This window comes from Myotis lucifugus, unplaced genomic scaffold (assembly GCF_000147115.1).
Source record: "Myotis lucifugus unplaced genomic scaffold, Myoluc2.0 scaffold_58, whole genome shotgun sequence".
In the NCBI taxonomy this organism is placed as follows: Eukaryota; Metazoa; Chordata; class Mammalia; order Chiroptera; family Vespertilionidae; genus Myotis; species Myotis lucifugus.
The window spans coordinates 5,541,638-5,560,683 of NW_005871106.1; the positions used below are offsets into that span (position 1 = coordinate 5,541,638).

General features: G+C 37.8%; 1 protein-coding gene and 1 non-coding gene across 2 annotated transcripts in view; one reads left to right on the top strand and one right to left on the bottom strand.

Annotated features, from left to right (window-relative positions):
* The window catches only part of PIEZO2 (piezo type mechanosensitive ion channel component 2), a 330,099-nt gene that overhangs the window by 106,637 nt on the left and 204,416 nt on the right, over window positions 1-19,046 (bottom strand).
* On the top strand, window positions 5,849-5,951 carry LOC111826161. The gene has a single exon (XR_002829423.1). It is a non-coding gene; the product is annotated as a U6 spliceosomal RNA (small nuclear RNA).

A 19,046-nucleotide genomic window follows, 5' to 3' on the forward strand; every position in this document is an offset into this window, starting at 1 on the left:
ATGAAGCGAAGCTGCCAATTAAAGGCAAAGTGCCTGGAACAGGCCCAGAGAAGGACTTTCCTTCTTGCTTGAGCAAGAAGCACCCAGTTCCCTTTGCTCACACCCTCCTCCGCCTCTTTCACTTTTACAAGCACATTATTACAGACTCTCCTGGGATGAAGGTCGCACAAATGACCTCAATCTCTTTGGTAAGGAGGTGAAAGACACAGGATGAGAAATAGATGTTCCAAATTTAGAATATTGAGCAAGAAGCCACTGAAGAGTGTTTATTGTCAAATATAAAACAGAACTTTCTATAAAGACAGAGAAACTTTACAGAAATCTGTTCTATATTTTCCCCAACATTCTTTACATCACCAATTCATTAAAAATGTACATTATGTTATACTGGAAATATGTCTATGAAAACACTACACAATAAAACTCCTAACCAAGTTCATACATTTCTAGTAATTCTCACTAAATCCCAATTCTGACAAGCAGTATCTTAGCAAAGGTTTGATTACAAAGATCCAACAGCAATTTTCATATTAATTTTCTTTATGGAAAAACATTTACTTACTCTGACAGTATAATGAATACCATTGTCAGAAACTGATATAAACAAGTCAAAATAAGCCAATGTCACTTATGATTCAATTTCCTTCTTATTTGAACATAAAAGAAAACTTCTGTTTTTGTAAATACTTTGTAAGATTCCCTCAGTTACTAGTTTACAATAACAAATTCCCATAAAATGGAATAAAATCATTCTTTGAAATCACTTCCCTCATTATACTAACTCCCCCTGACTGATTATTACTGAAATTTATAATGCTAAATCTCAATAATGAGTAATAAAGCTGCTACCATATCAGCAGCCAATCTGAAGCTGATTGACTCATTTTTATTTTATTTTATTTTTTTTAGGGATTGAAGATCTACTTCAAATCACGAATATTTTTGAGCAGGTTAGCAATCACTGACCTCTAACCCTCCACTCACATCTCCACTCAATAACCTACCCCCTTTCTGGCCCAGATAAGAGATGCTCAAGGTCATATGTTAGATTGAAGAAAAGAGCTAGATTTAGATAAAAGGATTATTGAAAACAGCCATCAATCCTTGGTAATTCCACTACTTTGATGCTAATGGCTAGACTGAGGTAACAAGGTCTATAATATAATCTATATAAAGCAATATCACAGAATGTGGCATGTACTAGCTGCTCAAGAAATTATGGCTACTGCTATTATTATTGTTATTACTATTAAGCATAATATGAACTTGGTTTATGCCAGGGTCATAGCTCTATTTATAATATCATATTGATTTTGCTGGAAAATAAAAATAGATAAATGTCCTCTTCAAGATGGAACAGAACCACAATCACCCTCAAGAAAAAAGCTGGGTGATAATATTTGAAAGAGTTTGGGTGAGGTGGTAGGGAGGCTGTGACAAATGTATAACATTTAATTATTAATATTATTTTTAATTATTAGGTTATTTATCAAGAAAAATCTATCTCATCTTGGTAATGTAATCAAAGAAAGGAGAAGAGGACCACTGAAGACACTCAGTTGTAGATTGCTTTCTGCAAAACAGACATTCTGTTGCTGTGCATATGTGCATTCTTAAACACATATATGTATGTTAGTTTCTTATATTAAATAAAGAAATACTCTTCGCACAGAGATGGCCCACAACTACTTTCCAATCCAAGAAGAATGTGAATGAGGCGAGGGTGATGTGCAGTCTTGTTTTGACAGTAACAGGACATAGGAAGCATTGCTTCTGGTGGGCTTGATTTCAACAGTCCTCACTAACTTTGTTGTTATGATTTTCCAAGTCTAGAATAGGGAAAGTCTGTGGATTCAGTGATCCTCAAAAAGAAAAAGAAAAAGAAATCCTCTCTCAGTGGGCAACACAGAATCTGCTGGGGTCACTTTCTTACCTTCTTGACTACCCTCATCCTTCATCCCCATCTTTCTGATAAATTTGCCTGCAGAATGCTCCAGCAAACTGAACTCTTGGGAATGGGTTGGTGGAGTGGAAATTAAGGAAGGACTATCCTTGAGAATGTTGGGGCCAGCAGGGAAGCTGAGAACTACCAGTAGATGGTGTCCGAGTCTCTTCCCATCCCAAAATTCTAAGGTGCGATCGGGATGAGTGAAGTGCTCAGAACTGTTGGCAGGGGAAACAGAATTCGTTTTCATGTACGAGTGAAAGCAAGGATGCACTGTCAAACAAACAAGGGGAATCAGATGTCCACAGAAAGCTGGGTTTGTGTTTCCAACCCCCTTAAAACATTTCCTCTGTGTTAGACAAATGTCTTTGCCGGAACAAGATTGGACCTATCTTTAAGGGATATTTCTAGCACAATTCTTCTCTTTCTTATGGCATCCCATTCCTATGAGCATAATACTGCTTTTTACACATGAGTTTTTGCTACTTTGGCTTCCAATTCCATTTTTTCTCCGTGTATTGCATCATATGAAAAACACAGCCAATGTTTAACCATCCTTTTTCATTAGTCTCTTACTTATGCTTTAAACACGTTTCCATGCCAAACCTTTAGACACTTTTTGTGTGTGGGAAAATTGAAATCTGACAGGTTTCACACCATATTGTTTTTTTAAGCTTAGAAAAACTTTGCATTGAGACCCCTGGGCTCTGCATCATGGCTTTGAAGTCTTTTTTGGCACATACATGTCTTAACTATTTGCCAATTTTCTGTAATTGGGCTTTCTGCTACATGTGCAGAACACTGCCTTATAATAAAAACGCTCTGTGCGAAGGACAATTTTGTACCAGGTAGAAGGTGTGCTGTCTTCAGAACTATGATTGTTGATGGACAAGTTGCAGCCATTTTGAAGTTCCTTCCCATTTCACTGTTAAAGGCACTCTACCTTCTCTGAAGTCACATCCAGGGTTCATAAGAGAACATTTATACTCTATGAGCATTTTAAATATATGGCCTATTTCCTTGCCTAAACACATTTTCACCTCTGAGAGAAATGTGAAAAATGAGTCAGGACCAGTCCTCCCAGGACCAGTTAGTTTCTCATCCAGGCTCCTTCCTGCACTGCTTCTTATGACAACAAGACCAAGCTCCACACATACGCTGTGCAACCTTCCATACTGAGGGGCACAAAGTAAGAAGTAGTAAATGTAGGCACTTCTATTACATGTAACTATAACTTTCCCCAAGTAGCTATAATGTAAACATGGATTTAAATACCTCATTTTAGAGTCCTATATAGTTAATAACTGATGAAGTTACACAGTGGGAGAGAAGGAGACCAACATCAAATAAGTGATTCCTATGATGAAATAGGTACTGTGTTGATGAATCAAGGTACTATTTGCTATTGTTTTCATTATACATGGAAATTTTAGGCATAGATGACTGACAAGGTAATAAGTGGTGAGGCTTATGAAAACAGGTCTGCTGGCTTTCAATCACACCACCCTATTTCTCAGATGCAATAAGTGGTAATATAAGAAAACCATAAGAATATTAGGAAACCCTAAGGAAAGGGAAGTTCCATTACAGGATTCATTTATGAAGTCATCCTTTTATTTGCTGAGTCCTAACTCTGTGTTGTTGGCTATAGTTAGTGCTAGGGACACAACACTATTCCTAGGTAAATGCAACACTATTCCTTTTATCAAAGAGCAGCACATTCTAAAGACAGTATTACTCAGATACGGTGGAATGCTTTCGGGAAATTGGCGCTGACTTGTCCTCCCCATAGGAACATGATTGCCAAGATTTCCCTCCCATACAGTTGCTTTGCCTTGATGGTTTGGGAGTTTCACTTCCTAAGAGAGTAGCTACTTTATGCTCTTGCATTTTAATTTATAGGAAGGATACTAAAGGGAAAGTTGAAAATTAAAAACTAAGGAGTTTAATTTAATGCCAGGAAGGTCAGAAAATGTAAGGGGAAAGACTGGATAATGGCTCTCACAGGGGAAAGCAGTGCCATAACATTCCATGAAATATTCTTGTAACATGATCCAACAAAAAGTATAAACTGAATGGATCGTTCTTGAGAATTTCCTTTTTTAGGAATTCACAAACATTTTAATGTATAACATGTATCACGCAAATATAGCTCAAAGTAATTTTAAAGAAAGACAAAGGTTATGTTTATAAAAAAATCCACTTCCATCAGTAAATGTCTAATAAGTTAATTATTGATTTTCCCTAAATTAAATTTTTATTTGTTTGACTTAGTAGTCACATAAACCAATTCCAAACCCAACAAATCATGGCAATGGATGTTAGTGCTGTTTCTTCTTTACTCAGGGTAACAGTGGTCAGGAAGGTGACTATAACAATTTTTCATCAGTATGAACTTCAGGTATGATTTCTTCCACAATTTTATGTGAAACCAGTCCTTTTGAGAACAGGTGGGAAAATCTAACTCCAAAAGCAAAGTATGTATAGTTTGCAAACAAGCACCCACATATCTGATTTTGATAATAAAAGGCCCATTCCTCATAAAAGGTGTGATGGAAAGTCCTGGAATTGAGTCCATTAAGTTACTCTGAAAGATACTCTACATAAACATATTAGATCTGCTATCTGAACCAGGCTTATAATTGTCATGGTTGCCAGATTCTTCCTGACAACCCCATTGGGGACTAGAGACCAGCTACTCCAGAATGGTCAGAAAAATACATATATTTCCATTGCCGAATAAATTTTCAGATTATTAAACAATTTATTTGCATAAGTGATGTCACAGACTCACTACTTAAATGTTTGGTGCGAGCAGAGCCTGCATGTGACTGATAAAAAAAAAAAGGCCCCTACATGTATTTGCCAGCCTCAGGGTTTGAGATGACTGTAGAGGAAGGGATAAATAACATTCTGAACTTCTGTCATCAGCACCCATAATGACACAGAAATTTGTTTCTTGTTAAGATAAATAACAGAGATTGAATTAACCTTCTGACTGGACCAACCAAAATATATGTGCAACAATAATTTGGTGGACACTGCACACCAGGCAATGAAGAATATTCATCTTTGAGGAATGAGCGAAAACAAGATAATCTCTAAAATTGCCCAAGATTACTGAATTGAGAGAGTTTCCAGTATTGAAATGGCCTCTCCCAGTGCTGGGAGGAGAAACCCAGGAAGAGTCTGCCAGGTTCCCTGAGTTGAAGAGATATAGCTTGCAATTAAAAATAGTCTAGGGATGCTGCAGTGCCTAAATTTCAGAGGACAGAGTACCGGAGAGGAAATAACTTTATGTAGAGAAAACTCTAGAGACCAAAAGAGGGTCATCCTTAAACTCTCCACAGAGTACAGTCTAGTGCATATATGTGAGGAAACTACTCTAGACTGAAAAAAAAAAAAACTACCAGAAAGGATTGGATATTACAGTACCTGTTGTTCATACAAGCCAGCGAGTGCTTATCCCACTAGCCAGGGTAAAATCTTTATGATCATGGAGCATTGGGTAGAGTACACAGAAGAACCTTGACTTGGTAGTGAGAAATAATCCATTCAAATGAGCAGTGCATTTGTTCTTCCTTAAAAAATCTTAAAAATAAGATTTGAAAGACTCAAACATGTCCATGCAATTTAACTGCCTCCCAGAACACACCTTATGAGTAATTTTAAGAATACAAAATATTTTGCACCCAACAAGGTAAAAATAGCAATGTCTGGCATCCAAGCAAACATTACTAGTTATACAAATTATAAACAATTTAAAAGGGTGAAAAATCAATATTGAAATTGACCAAAATTTGATAGAAATGCTAAATCAATAACTAAAGTTATATAGATATATTCATGTATATAAAAAGATATATAAGTACATAGAAGATAAAAAGATAAAAGACTCAGAGCTTGATTCAGTAGCATATATACTAGAATTGGAACAATAGAGAGAAGATTAGAATGGCCCCTGCACAAAAATGACATGCAATTTTATAAAGTGTTCATATTTTTACTGGACAGATACATGTGCAAAAATGAAACTAGGCCATATTCTTACACCATATACAAGGTAAATTCAAAATAAAGACTTAAATGTAAGACTCAAAACCATAGAACTCTTAGAGAAAATGTGGGCAGTAAACTCTATGACATTTTTCTTAGCATATACAAAGAAACAGGAAAATATGACCTATTCAAAAGCACAAAGTAAACTGATATAAATCATATCAGGAGACACACAGACATTGGGCTTACTAGACCAATACTTTTATAAAATTGTCTTAAAGATGCTTAAAAGAACTAAACAAAAGCATGGACAAAGGCAAAAAAATGATGTATCAACAGAATGAGAATATCAATAAAGAGATAGAAATTATAAAAAGACACAAAAAAAGTGTCGGGTGCTGAAAAGTACGGCAATAAAAAAATAACTTCTGCCCTGGGTGGTGTGGCTCAGTTGGTTGGAGCACTGTCTTGTGCATTGAAAGTCTGCCAGTTTGATTCCTGGTCAGGGCACATGCCTAGGTGGCGGGTGAGATCCCTGGTGGGGATGTGTACAGGAGGCAACTGACCAATGTTTCTCTCATACATCAATGTTTCTCTCTTTCTCTCTCACCCTTCCCCTCTTTCTAAAAATCAGTAAAACATATCTTCAGGTGAGGATTTTTTCTAAAGGTGCAAAAACAAAATAACTGCAGTGAAAACATACACTATAGGGGCTCAAAAGCAGATTTAAGGAGGCAGAAGATAGAATAAGTGAACTTAGAGACAGGGCAATTGAAATTATCAAGTCTGAGGAACAATAAAAAAAAATGAACTAAAATGAACAGAGCCTAAGGGACCTGTGGGACACCATTAAGTGAACCAACAAATGCATTATGGGAGTCCAGAAGGAGAAGAGAAAAAGAAAAAGTAAGAGAAAATATTTGAAGTAATAGTGGCTTAAAACTTTCCAAATATGAAGAAAATCATGGATCTTCAAGGAGCTTATAAACTCAAAAAGATGCATGCTTAGGGATATTATGGACAAATTGTCAAAAGCCAAAAAAATAATCTTGAAAGCAGCAGGAGAAAAATGATTCACCACATACATGCAATCTCTAGTAAGAATACCAGCTAATTTTTTATCAGAAACCCAGGAGTCCAGAAGTCAGTGGGTTGACATACACAAAGCACCATAAAAATAATAACTGCCAACCAAAAATTCTATATCTGACAAAACTGTCCTTCAAAAATAAGGGAGAATTTAAGATATTCCCAAATAAATAGTTGAGTTCACTGCCAATAGATCTGCCCTGAAAGAAGTGCTAAGAGGGATCTTGTAGGGTAAAATGAAAGGATTTCAGTAAAAATGGGAAAAAAATTCAAATCCACATAGAGGAGTTACCAAAATATACCATATTAGGACTACAAAAAATTACATTATCTTACAACATATATAAATAGTCAGAGGAACTCAAATGGATATAAAAAAATATTTTCAATGGATTGAAAAAGAAAACACACCATATCGAAATTTGCAGAATGTTTCTAAAATAATGTTAAGATGGAGATTTAGATTTTTAAAACATTTTATTTTATTTTTATTTAACTTATTGGGGTGACACTGGTTAATAAATCTATATAGGCTTCAAGTATACAATTCTACAATACATCATCTGCATATTGTATTGTGTGTTTACCACCCCAAGTCAAATCTATTTTGTTATTTATTTATTTTTAATCTTTATTGTTGAAAGTATTATACATGTTCCCCTTTTCCCTCCATAGACCCCTTCTAGCCTACCGCCACCCCTCGCTCCAGGCCTTTACCACACTATTATCTGTGTCCATGGGTTATGCATATATATCTAGTTATAGGTCGCACATCAATAACTACCTGGGGGAGAGATGAGAAAAGGAGAGAAGGGCAGGAAATCATGAAGGGTATAAGGAAATGTTTGGGCTTAATGGATATGTTCATTATCTTGATTGCAATTATGATTCCATGGGTACGTTTATATCAAAACTCATCAAATTGTACACTTTAAAGATATTCTGTTTACTGCATAGCAATTATACCTCAAGAAAACTATTAAGAAAAGTAATTATACTACTTACACCAATAATGCATAACTAGCATGTTTATGAAAACCTTTGTCAAATTTTCTCAGCAACAGCTTCTTTAAAGAAACTCTGAAAGAAAAATCAAAGAATCTTGGTTCTCACTTTCAGAGCTAATCTCTCATCCTTGAGTCAGAGTTGCTTAGAACTAAAAAGGAGATAAAATAGCTGAAGTTACTTAATAAGCAACATTCTGAACCATAATAAGCCAAGCAGTTATGAGGCAATATCATTCACTATATTTATTTTCAAAATACTTTACAAGGCAGCCAACTCGGCTTATTTACAACCAAACTAAATAATTAATGAGGTGTTGCTGCAATCAATTAAAATCCAGACCAGGGATGAGAATCTTAACTCTAATAAACAAGATGGTCACACTTTCCAATAAAATGTTTGATAGCTAAATAATTGTTTTGTTCCAAAATGCCCTTTCTCAAAAGATCACTTTAGATTTATTTTTTCATAAGCTGTTATCTTAGCCTGAAGGAACAGTCTTTTTTACCACAAGAAATTCTATCATCATTAATTCGCTATTAATGTTTAAAGTTGAAAGAACCTAAATGTACCATCCAGGCATAGTTTGTAATATGTTCATTAATACCAATCATTTTGAACAAATTTTGAAACATATACTTTAAACTATGTGTAGTCTTTATTCCTCTTCATATTGTGAAAGATTAAATGTAAAACACGTTATTTGTTTGACCAAGCAAGTGTTCACTAGAGCCCGGGGCAGGCCAGGCAGAGTTCCAGGTCTGGAGGGAACACAAAGATAAATTAGACCTGGTTCCTGCCTTTCGTTGCTAGGCGAATCCTCTAAGGCTGCTCCTTGCCCAGATCCAAATGCTATGTGTCCAAAAGGACTAGCTCATTCCACTTACATTAGGTCCATACCAATGGGCTGCCTCATGTCACTATGGCTATAGATGTCCCTCACATGGGCTCAAATTAGAGTCCCTGGACTTTTAAGAGTGAAAGTGGAAAGAATGAGTCACCAAAAAAGAAAAAAACATTTTGGAGTCAGGAATTATGAAGAAATTGTTCATAAATATTCAAAGAAAATAGTAAAAATATTACTACAGGTTTACTAGTTGCTGAGGGTGATTGTGCTCATATAGCCAATGGGGCACAAGCTTCGGAGTCAGGCAGGATTAGGCTCAAATCCTGGTTCTGTCACGTGGCCTCGATGTGCTACTCAACCTTTGTAATCTCAGTATTTAAGAATGAGCATAGCCTTGGCCCGTGTGGGCTTAGTAGTTAGAGTGTTGACCCACACACCAAAGGACTCTTGGTCAAGGGCACGTACCTTGGGTTTCAGGTTCAATCCCCGGCCCCTGGCCAGGGTTCCTGTGTGAGAGACCAATGTATGTGTCTCTCACATAGATGTTCCTCTCTCTCCCTCTTTCACTTCCTCCCTCGTTACGTTTCACTCTCTCTAAAAATCAATGAAAAATCCTCAGATGAGGATTTAAAAAATAAAAGATAATAAATAAATAATAAAAAGTGAGCATAACAATAACAGTACCTACTAACTCCTAGGGTTATTATGAAAATTAAATGAGAAATACAAAGCACTAAGCAAAGTATCTACTACAAAGTAACTGACCAAAAATGATAGCAATTTTTAATAATGTAACAAGCACCTACAATTATACTGCCTAAAACCAAAAGCCTTGTTTGAACTCAAAATTTGCAGATAAAATATATGAAAGACTATACTTACATATTGTTATCAAAGTTTTAATAAAAGGCTTGAATACCTAATTAACTATTAAGACAACTTACTTAACAAATGTATTTAATAAATACCTCTTTACTGTTCTTCATATGTTCTAGGATGTTTTTGTACACATATTAACTAATTTAATATTCACGACAATCCTATGGGGATGGTACTATTATAATTACCCCCATTATATATACATAAACATATATATGTATATATATATATATATATATATATATATATATATATATGTGTGTGTGTGTGTGTGTGTGTGTGTGTGTTTAAAATTTCAACTTATTTATATTTATATAATATTTCAACTTAGGTTTGTTTAAGGAATATGTTTTATTGTATGGGAAGAATACCAAGAAACAGAATTAAATAGTATTAAATTTTCCCAGAGCCAAGACTGGTTTTCCTCATCAGTAAAACAATGGAAGTTGTTAGACTTTTAATAAAAGAGGAAAGAAGAGTTATTTTGAAGTGGATTTTATTAAACTACTGGATGCCATGTAAACTTGAAATCAGCAAGAAAAATATTACTTATCAACCCTCACATATAACAGTTTGTTTAATTAAAAGGTTACACTGCGTATGCTCACCCCCCCACACACACACACATAAACACACTACCAAAGGAAAGTAGAACTAACATTTCTTAATTGCCTTCTGACTACCAGGCATGGGCAGACCCTGTGTGCATCAATATTCACCACAGCACTCTGGAGCAGGGATAGTAGCCCCATTTTTAATATTAGCCGCCCTCCCCAATTAAGAATCATTATCCAAAGTCTCTCAACAATAAGAGGTAAACCTAGTCCCCAAGAAACATACTGAATATGAACGAAAATCTCTAATTCCTTAGAAAGTGAAAGCTACTTACTAGTTTAACCATGTTTATTTTAACCACCAGGGATGAAAACTATTATTGAGTTTTCTAAATAAATAAATTAAAAACCATCACTAGTCTCCAGCAAAACGAAATATTTGCCAACATCACACTTAATGAACCACATATACCATAGCCTCTTTCATTTCTCGCTGAACTGGGTATTTAATACCTAGAGGACATGTACCACAGAGGGTGGCAGTGAGAATGCATTAAAGTTGGCCGTGACCTTCCTGGGAAATAATTTTCACATACATCTCACAGTCAGAGGCCACATCTGGGCCTGGGAGTTCAGGAAAAACCTAAATAAGTTTTACATTACTTTGATACACAAATAGATAAAATGCAAGGATTTTAGGAGACAAAGAAAGAAAACCATCTTGGACAGGGATCTCCTCAAAGTCCACTGTGTGATCAGTAACGTTTGAGCCTGAGAGTGCTGAGGCCCCAAACCAGAACCTAGTGGGGAGATACATACATAAACAGATTCTTATGGTCCACTGCAGCAAGTTCTAGAAAGCAAGTGTGTATAGGGTAATAACTTCTGTTCCTCACAGAAGAAAACTTGGAAGGTTTCAGAAGGAGGTACTCATACTAGGCTTTGAGAAAAGAGCAGGAACAATGAGGAAGGAGAGGAAGGACATTTCCAGGGAAGGAAACAGCACAAAGGGCAGAGCAGCTTAACGTGCTTAGGGAACTAAATAGGAGGCTACCGTTTCTAGACATGGGGAAGTGAGTCTAAATAAGAAAAACATTTTCTGTATGTTAACATGGCAACTATAACAATAAGATCAGTTACTTTTTAATAATCACCCCACATTGCCAAGCTCTGGATATGACATTCTCCCGTTTAATACAACACTCCCTCTGCTCTGAGAGGCACTTTTTCATCTCTATTTTGTAGATGAGGAGACACAAGCACAGGTGCTCTGTCTAGAAAGTAGCAGGGCCAACATTAAATCCCTAGCTGTTGAACTCGAGAGAATGCACTTTCAAATGCTAGTCACCTCAACGTCACCTTATGAGAGGGAGGACCCCATTATATCCTCGATGGCATTTGGGAAAGGGTCCTGACCTGTTATAACATGGTGCAGGTGAGCTGCTCTTGTAGATAGAAACCCTCGAGAATGAGTCTGCACTGTCAGGTCAACCAGGCCTGTTCTAGGCCCCCACAGAGAGTAGGGCAAATTCTCTCTGAAAACTAAAAGGAAACCTCTTCCTGGGAGATGCTCTCAACAGACAGGAGGTGAGATATCTCGACCACAGCATTGAATCACGGCTGAAATGCTGGGAGGCCAGCTTGGGAGTTTAGTTCTCTGGGTTAAAAAGACAACCTGTGCATAACTTGTCTACCTGGTAGGAAGCAGTGGCTGCTTTTGTATATAGCACCAGGTGTCATGGTTCAGTAGGACACCCATTTCCCAGGGGCCCTGGGTCCACAATACAAGTGACCATAAGGTTGTAGAGAATTGCCTGAGTAGACTCAGTGCTTCAAGTGTTCATGTTCATGTTTATTGATTTTCCATTTATCTGTAGAAAGTCAATTTTTCTTTTGGCTTCCATTTTCACCTTTCAGATGAGCACAGTGAACCCTGTATGACACCTATAGAACAAGTCACGTGATCATTAAGGATGTTTCCAAGATGAAACCAAAAGTTTGGTTATAATTATATCACCTACCAACTTTACAAATTGAATAACTCTATAGATTGGCTGCCAGCGCCATCTTCTAAGAAAAAAAGAAATGGTAAGGAAAGGTTTCACCCTAGTTGGATTAATTTACATTCTTTAGCATGAAAATGACCTGCTTTACATTTATTTTTCCTCATACACTGGACTGCTTCCAGATGAAGTTCTTGCCAACTGTTCTCCATTAAAAACACCTTAGCCGTTCTGTGCTGTTTCTGTTCCTAGACCTCAGATCACTCTAATGCAGTGGTTCTCAACCTTCCTAATGCCGCGACCCTTTAATACAGTTCCTCATGTTGTGGTGACCCCCAACCATAAAATTATTTTCGTTGCTACTTCATAACTGTAATTTTGCTACTGTTATGAATCATAATGTAAATATCTGATATGCAGGATGTATTTTCATTGTTACAAATTGAACATAATTAAAGCATAGTGATTAATCACAAAAACAATATGTAATTATATATGTGTTTTCCGATGGTCTTAGGTGACCCCTGTGAAAGGGTCGTTCAACCCTCAAAGGGGTCGCAACCCACAGATTGAGAACCACTGTGTAAGACAAGACACATCATAGGAGCCCTGGGCTAGGCTGCAAAAGTGCATTCATTAATCACCTGGCTTGTATAGCTATTTGAAAACGAATTGCAGACCTATCAGAAGAACTGATTGCACTGTTTCATTTTCTAAAGGACCCACTAGCCTTTCCAAGGTAGAATAAGAAGACACATCGCATTGAGGCCTTTATTACTCCTTACATGTTACTGACATTTTTATGACTATTATAAAAATAGTATAAATACAATAAATAATGTTGTACTTTTAATGTTTGTTTTTAACATTGTTCTCATTTGTCATAGAATGGTGCTGGGGTTCCAGGCTTTGCTTTGCTTTTTTACATGTTTTTAACACTAAAATAAACATGAGCTTTTCCTTCACTAAACATAATGCATTTTCCTATCAACATAGTTTATTGAAATAGACATAAAAAGGATAGATAACATAGGACAAATTGTTGTATATTTAATAGAGAATCCTACTTTCATAGAGTATGGCCCAAGAACCTTTCCCATTTCTTCCTACCCTTTCATTGTCAAACTGTAAAATTTAAGATGATAATAGCAACAAAACAACAAATTGAATTTGAGTAAACAAGTCCAATCCCTACAGTAACTCCAGTGAATAAGAGGAAGTTCGGGAGTTGGAATGCAAGTCTAAGATTAGAAGAGACAAAGAATTATTCAGTCACAACTCATCTCAAAGCTTAATGTACAAAAAAATGTTCATTAATAGAGTTGAGAAAAAAAGTATGAGTTCCAAGTGTCTACATTGTGATTAAGAAAACAGTAAGCATTTCAATCTCCTGCCATGCCCTTCACCTTGGCCTATGTCAGAACTTTTAATCTATATAATTCAAGATTAAAAAACAGAGAACCCACTTTTTGTGAAGGGTTGTTTTTAGATGAGTTCACCTCAATTATTTTTGTTATCATCTTCACAAGGACATAAGTCAGTGCTGTCAAACTATTAAAATTGGTTTTTAATTCATGTCAGTAATAGAAGTTTAAAGGCATTTTAGAGCTTTTTAACAATGCTTCTCACATTCATGATAATGCAGAACAAATCAGGTACACCTGTGTGGGGTTATGCTAGGATATAGCCCGATTCCCCCTCCCAGTCAGTTGAATTGTGTCTGCCTGGCAGGCGGCCACAAGAAGCAGAGCAGCTCATACTCAGGTCTCTTCCCATGTCCTTGACAGCCCACACGCCTCACCAGATTGTTTCTTTGTCTTGGTCTGCATGCAGACTGTTCCCAGCACAGCTTTCTCCCCACCCCCTCTGCTAGATAAGCCCTTACCTGACCCTGACCCACAGGCTCTATCGGATCTTCCCCATATGTAGGTATTAAAGGCTATGTTCTTCCTCTCTGGTCCCTGCTATGGCATTCCCTGGATTGAGGTTCCAATGTTACAACCTGCCTCTGTCCTTGTCCTCTATTCAGTACATGTTTTGCACATTTGACACAGAAAGCCCATAGAACAGAAGATGTCCAACACTTCATAAACACCTTTCAGGTAGGAAAACAGATCAGGACATGCACATGTATAATTGGAGGAATCTGAATACTAGCCACCACATTTAATTCTTGCTTCATGCCTTTCAACATTTAGGGTGCGCTCTGTCTTCAAAATTCCCTATATTACAAAATTCCCTATGAAAATACAAACCTTTTAGAGAAGGGACTACACTTTGGATAAGCTAGTTCACCATTTTTCTTAGGTAGACCTGCTAGGATAACACTTGTAATAGGACTCTATTCTGTTAAACTATGTTGAATAATATATGATCCTCCAATTATAGTTATGATTCCTCCAGTTATATGTGTGTATATCCTGACCTGATGTTGCCTTGGGGAGAATTAGTGATTCCCATTAATTTTTGCACATAGGAGTCACATGACCATATTTTCCAAAACAAAATTCAGAGCTCATTATTTGATAGTTATGGGAAGGTTAAGACCCTGTGTCTGAAAGTAGGATTATTCTTCCCAATTCTGAAATGCTATACTATATTACAACCATATAACAATTAGTGATCACTCTTCTGAAGTTGAGCTTCAGCAAAATAAAGCTTCAAAAAGAATCCCCATGACTAAATGTAAGACTGATCACATACTATTCAACATAGTTTAACTCTTCTGCTCTGCCTCTAGGTTAACCTTGATCTCCAACCCATTCCATTTACTTGTGGGTCCCTGCTCACCTTCTCCAACCCTTCCCTGGCTAAACATAATGGAAAGATTCCACCACAGGTCTGGATGGAGCTGGAAGGAAGTATATGCCTCTTGAGGCCATTGTGTTGAAAGGAGAGATCACCTAGAGAAAAGTAAAACCCTAGATCTGTGCCCCTCCTAGGTCTGGGATTTCATTTTATAACACCTGCCTAGTGAGGGAATCTCAAACCTATAAATTATCATAATGTTGGCCCAGGATCACTGAAACCTAGAGATGCTCCAGCAGAAGCAAGCACCAAACAGCACTCTAGGGGTTCCTTCACAACCAAGAGAACCAGGGGTTGCATTTTGCTTATCATGAGTATTACAGTAGGTCCTCGGGTTACGTCAGAGATCCATTCCTACAGCGTGACATAATGTGTTTTTCGCTGTAAGTCAGAACCCACCTACATAAGCACCTACATCACTCACATGGAGCACATAGACAGCAGTAATGAAGTGAAACAGTAAAAAAAAATTTAAAAGAAAGATAACAAGTCCTGACCTTTACTGTGGTAAATACAGCAAATAATAGAAAACATAAAGCACATATGTACATAGGTCGAAATGATGGAACATTTTTTTTAATAAATAAATGGGAGATGGCGACGTAACCACAAAACAAGGTACATCGAGTCCAACGTAACCCGAGGACTGCCTGTACTTAAATTCAGAAATAATATGGGTGCTCATCACAGCATTACTCAAGAGGGCAAAAATGAAGGACAATCTAAATCTACATGGTTAAAATCAGGGATTTACTAAATTATAATATAGCCACACTATCAAACACTTTGAAAGCCTATGAATCACATGTTAGAAGAATATTGCATAACCTAGGAAAATGCAAATGCAATACTTGAGTAAAGCAAGTTTTAAAACATCATGTGCATTATTATTCAAAGTTTGTTTTAAAAAACACATATATGCGTAAGAAAAATACTGGAAGAATATAGACCAAAAATAAACAGTGTTTATTTCTAGGAGTTAGAATTACATTTAAAAAAATTTGTTTTCCTTTATTCTTCATTTTATTTTTCCAAATAGTCACCAACAAACATGTATTATATTAATGATAAACAAATCGATTCAATTTTTCTAAAAATAATGATAATTCACACCAGAGAGCCTATCTGAAAGCTTATGAGGTGATAAACAATGGCTTGCATTATTTTAAGAGGTCAGCCACATCTGATGCTGGATATAGACTGGAGTACGTATGGTTATGAAATTTATGTAACAAATGTTCATGCAAGATATTTTTTACTTTGCAATTTTTATTCTAACTCAGAATTTGGGGTTAATAACAATGCACTAAAATTCATAGGTCGACACTCAACCACTGAGCCATGCTTGCTGGGAATTTTTTTTACATTTTTAAGTGGTTGGATAAATATAAAGTTATTGTTTTAAAAATATAAATTCCCAAGCTTTCTAGGACTAAAATGCAATATACTATTACCACCAAATTAATGTGGGAAAGAATCTGCATTTTATATATACTTGTATATTACACTGTGTAGCTCAAACTGTCTATAACCTACTAAGCAATCTAACTTCTAATGACTTACTCTATGAGATTACAGTAATGGACCTTTTAAACTATTTAAAGAAATTATCTACAAAATGTCTATAATAAGTTATGATTTTTAGTTTGTGGCAATTCAAATGAAAAATAAATGTTATTACTACTGAAATGATCTACACCATTGGTTGGCCAGCCTGGTCTGGTTCACCACCTTTTTGGGTATAGCTTGTGAGCTATATATATTTTTAAATATATTTTTATTCATTTCAGAGGGAGGAAGGGAGAGGGAGAGAGGGATAGAAACATAAATGATGAGAGAAAGGCATTTATCGCATTGATTGGCTGTCTTTTGCATGCCCCCTACTGGAGATCAAGCCCGAAACCCGGACATGTGCCCTGACTAGGAATCAAACCATGACCTCCTAGTTCATAGGTCAACATTCAACCACTGAGCCATGCTTGCTGGGCAACTTTTTTACATTTTTAAGTGGTTGGATAAATATAAAAAGAAATTAATATTTTATGAAATGTAAAAATAATATAAAATTAAAATTTTGATGTCCACAAACAAAGTTTTATTGGAACATGGCCACACTCATTCTTTGACATCTTATCCATGGCTGCTTTTGCACTACAATGGCTTCTTGCACTACAATTGCGACAGAGACCATAGGCCTGAAAAGTCATAAAACATTTACTAACTGATTCTTTACAGAAATGTTTTCAAGTGATTCTAAATTTTCTTTGTAATTTTTATCATCAGTCTCTAGATGTCAGAAAAGATTCTCAAACTGGGGTGGGGGTAGTAGGGATTACTGCCCTATAGAAGATATTTACATTTCCAATTAAATCATCCCCTAAAAGTTAGCCCTTCTAATAGCACAAAACATTTACTTCCATGTGTTCTATTAATAAACCAAAAATTAAACATCTAAAGAAAGCAAAGGATTCATTTAGTCTAGAATTAATATCTATACTGAAATTTAGCATTTATTACTCCTGCCTAAAACAAATATTATGTAAATCTACACATTAAAGGGGTTTCTTTATTGAAGTACAATCCTATCTAATAATAGAGAAACATGGTAATTAGCCGTACCTCCGCTACCCTTCCATTGGCTAATCAGCATATCCTTATGCAAATTAACTGCCAGCCAAGATGGCGGCCGGCAGCCAGGCAGCTGACGCGAACAGGAAGGCTTGCTTGCTCCAGTGACGGAGGAAGCCAGGTTCCCCGCCTGCCTTGCTGGCCTCTCAGCTGCAACTCTAAGCAACTATGTTACAAATATAGAAGCTAAACAAAACCCCAGAAACCTGCTTTAGTCAGCCGGGCTTCAGCCAGCAGGACCGCAACATTGTATCAAATACAGAAGGTAAACAAAGGCCAGAAACCTGCTTTCAGCAGCAGAGGCCTCATAGCTGGAGCCAAGCCTCAGAGCTAAAGCTGGCCCAGAATAAAAAAAAAAGAAAAAAAGGACAGGTTGGGAGCTTCAGTCACCGGCCAGCCTGAAAACGGCCCTCAGCCCCTCACCCAGACTGGCCCAGGCACCCCAGTGGGGACCCCCACCCTGAAGGGGGAGTGACCAGATGCAAACAGCCATCATTCCCTCACCCAGGCTGGCCAGGCACCCCAGTGGAGACCCCCACCCTGATCTGGGACACCCTTCAGGGCAAACCAGCCGGCCCCCACTCGTGCACCAGGCCTCTATCCTATATAGCAAAAGGGTAATATGCCTCCCAGCACCGGGATCAGCGGAGCCGCGAGGCCTCCCGGCATCGGGATCAGCGTGACGGGGGGCAGCGACCAAACCCCCTGATCGCCCTGCGGCTCTGTGTGTGACAGGGGGCGGGGCCACAACCTCCCTATCTGCCCTGCTCTGTTCGTGACAGGGGAAGGCGCCCCAACCCCCTGATCAGCCCTGCTCTGTGCCTGATAGGGGGGAGCTCCCCAATCCCCTGATCGCCCTGCTCTGTGTATGACAGGGTGTGGCGCCCCAACCCCCTGATCAGCCCTGCTCTGTGTGTGACAGGGGGGAGCTCCTCAACCCACTGATCGGCCCTGCTCTGTGTGACAGGGTACGGAGTCCCAACCCCCCTGATGGGCCCTGCTCTGTGAGTGACAGGGGGCAGTGCCCCAACCCCCTGATCAGCCCTGCTCTGTGCGTGACAGGGGGTGGTGCCACAATCTCCCTATTGACCCTGCTTTGAGTGTGACAGGGGGCGGTGCCCCAACCCCCAAATTGGCCCTACCCTGATCGTGACTAGGGGTGGCATCGCAACCTCCCGATCCGCCCTGCTCTGTGCATGACAGGGGGCGGCGCCCCAACTCCCCAATCGGCTCTGCTCTGAGCCCGACCAGGGGCTGCACCTAGGGATTGGGCGTGCCCTCTGCCACCC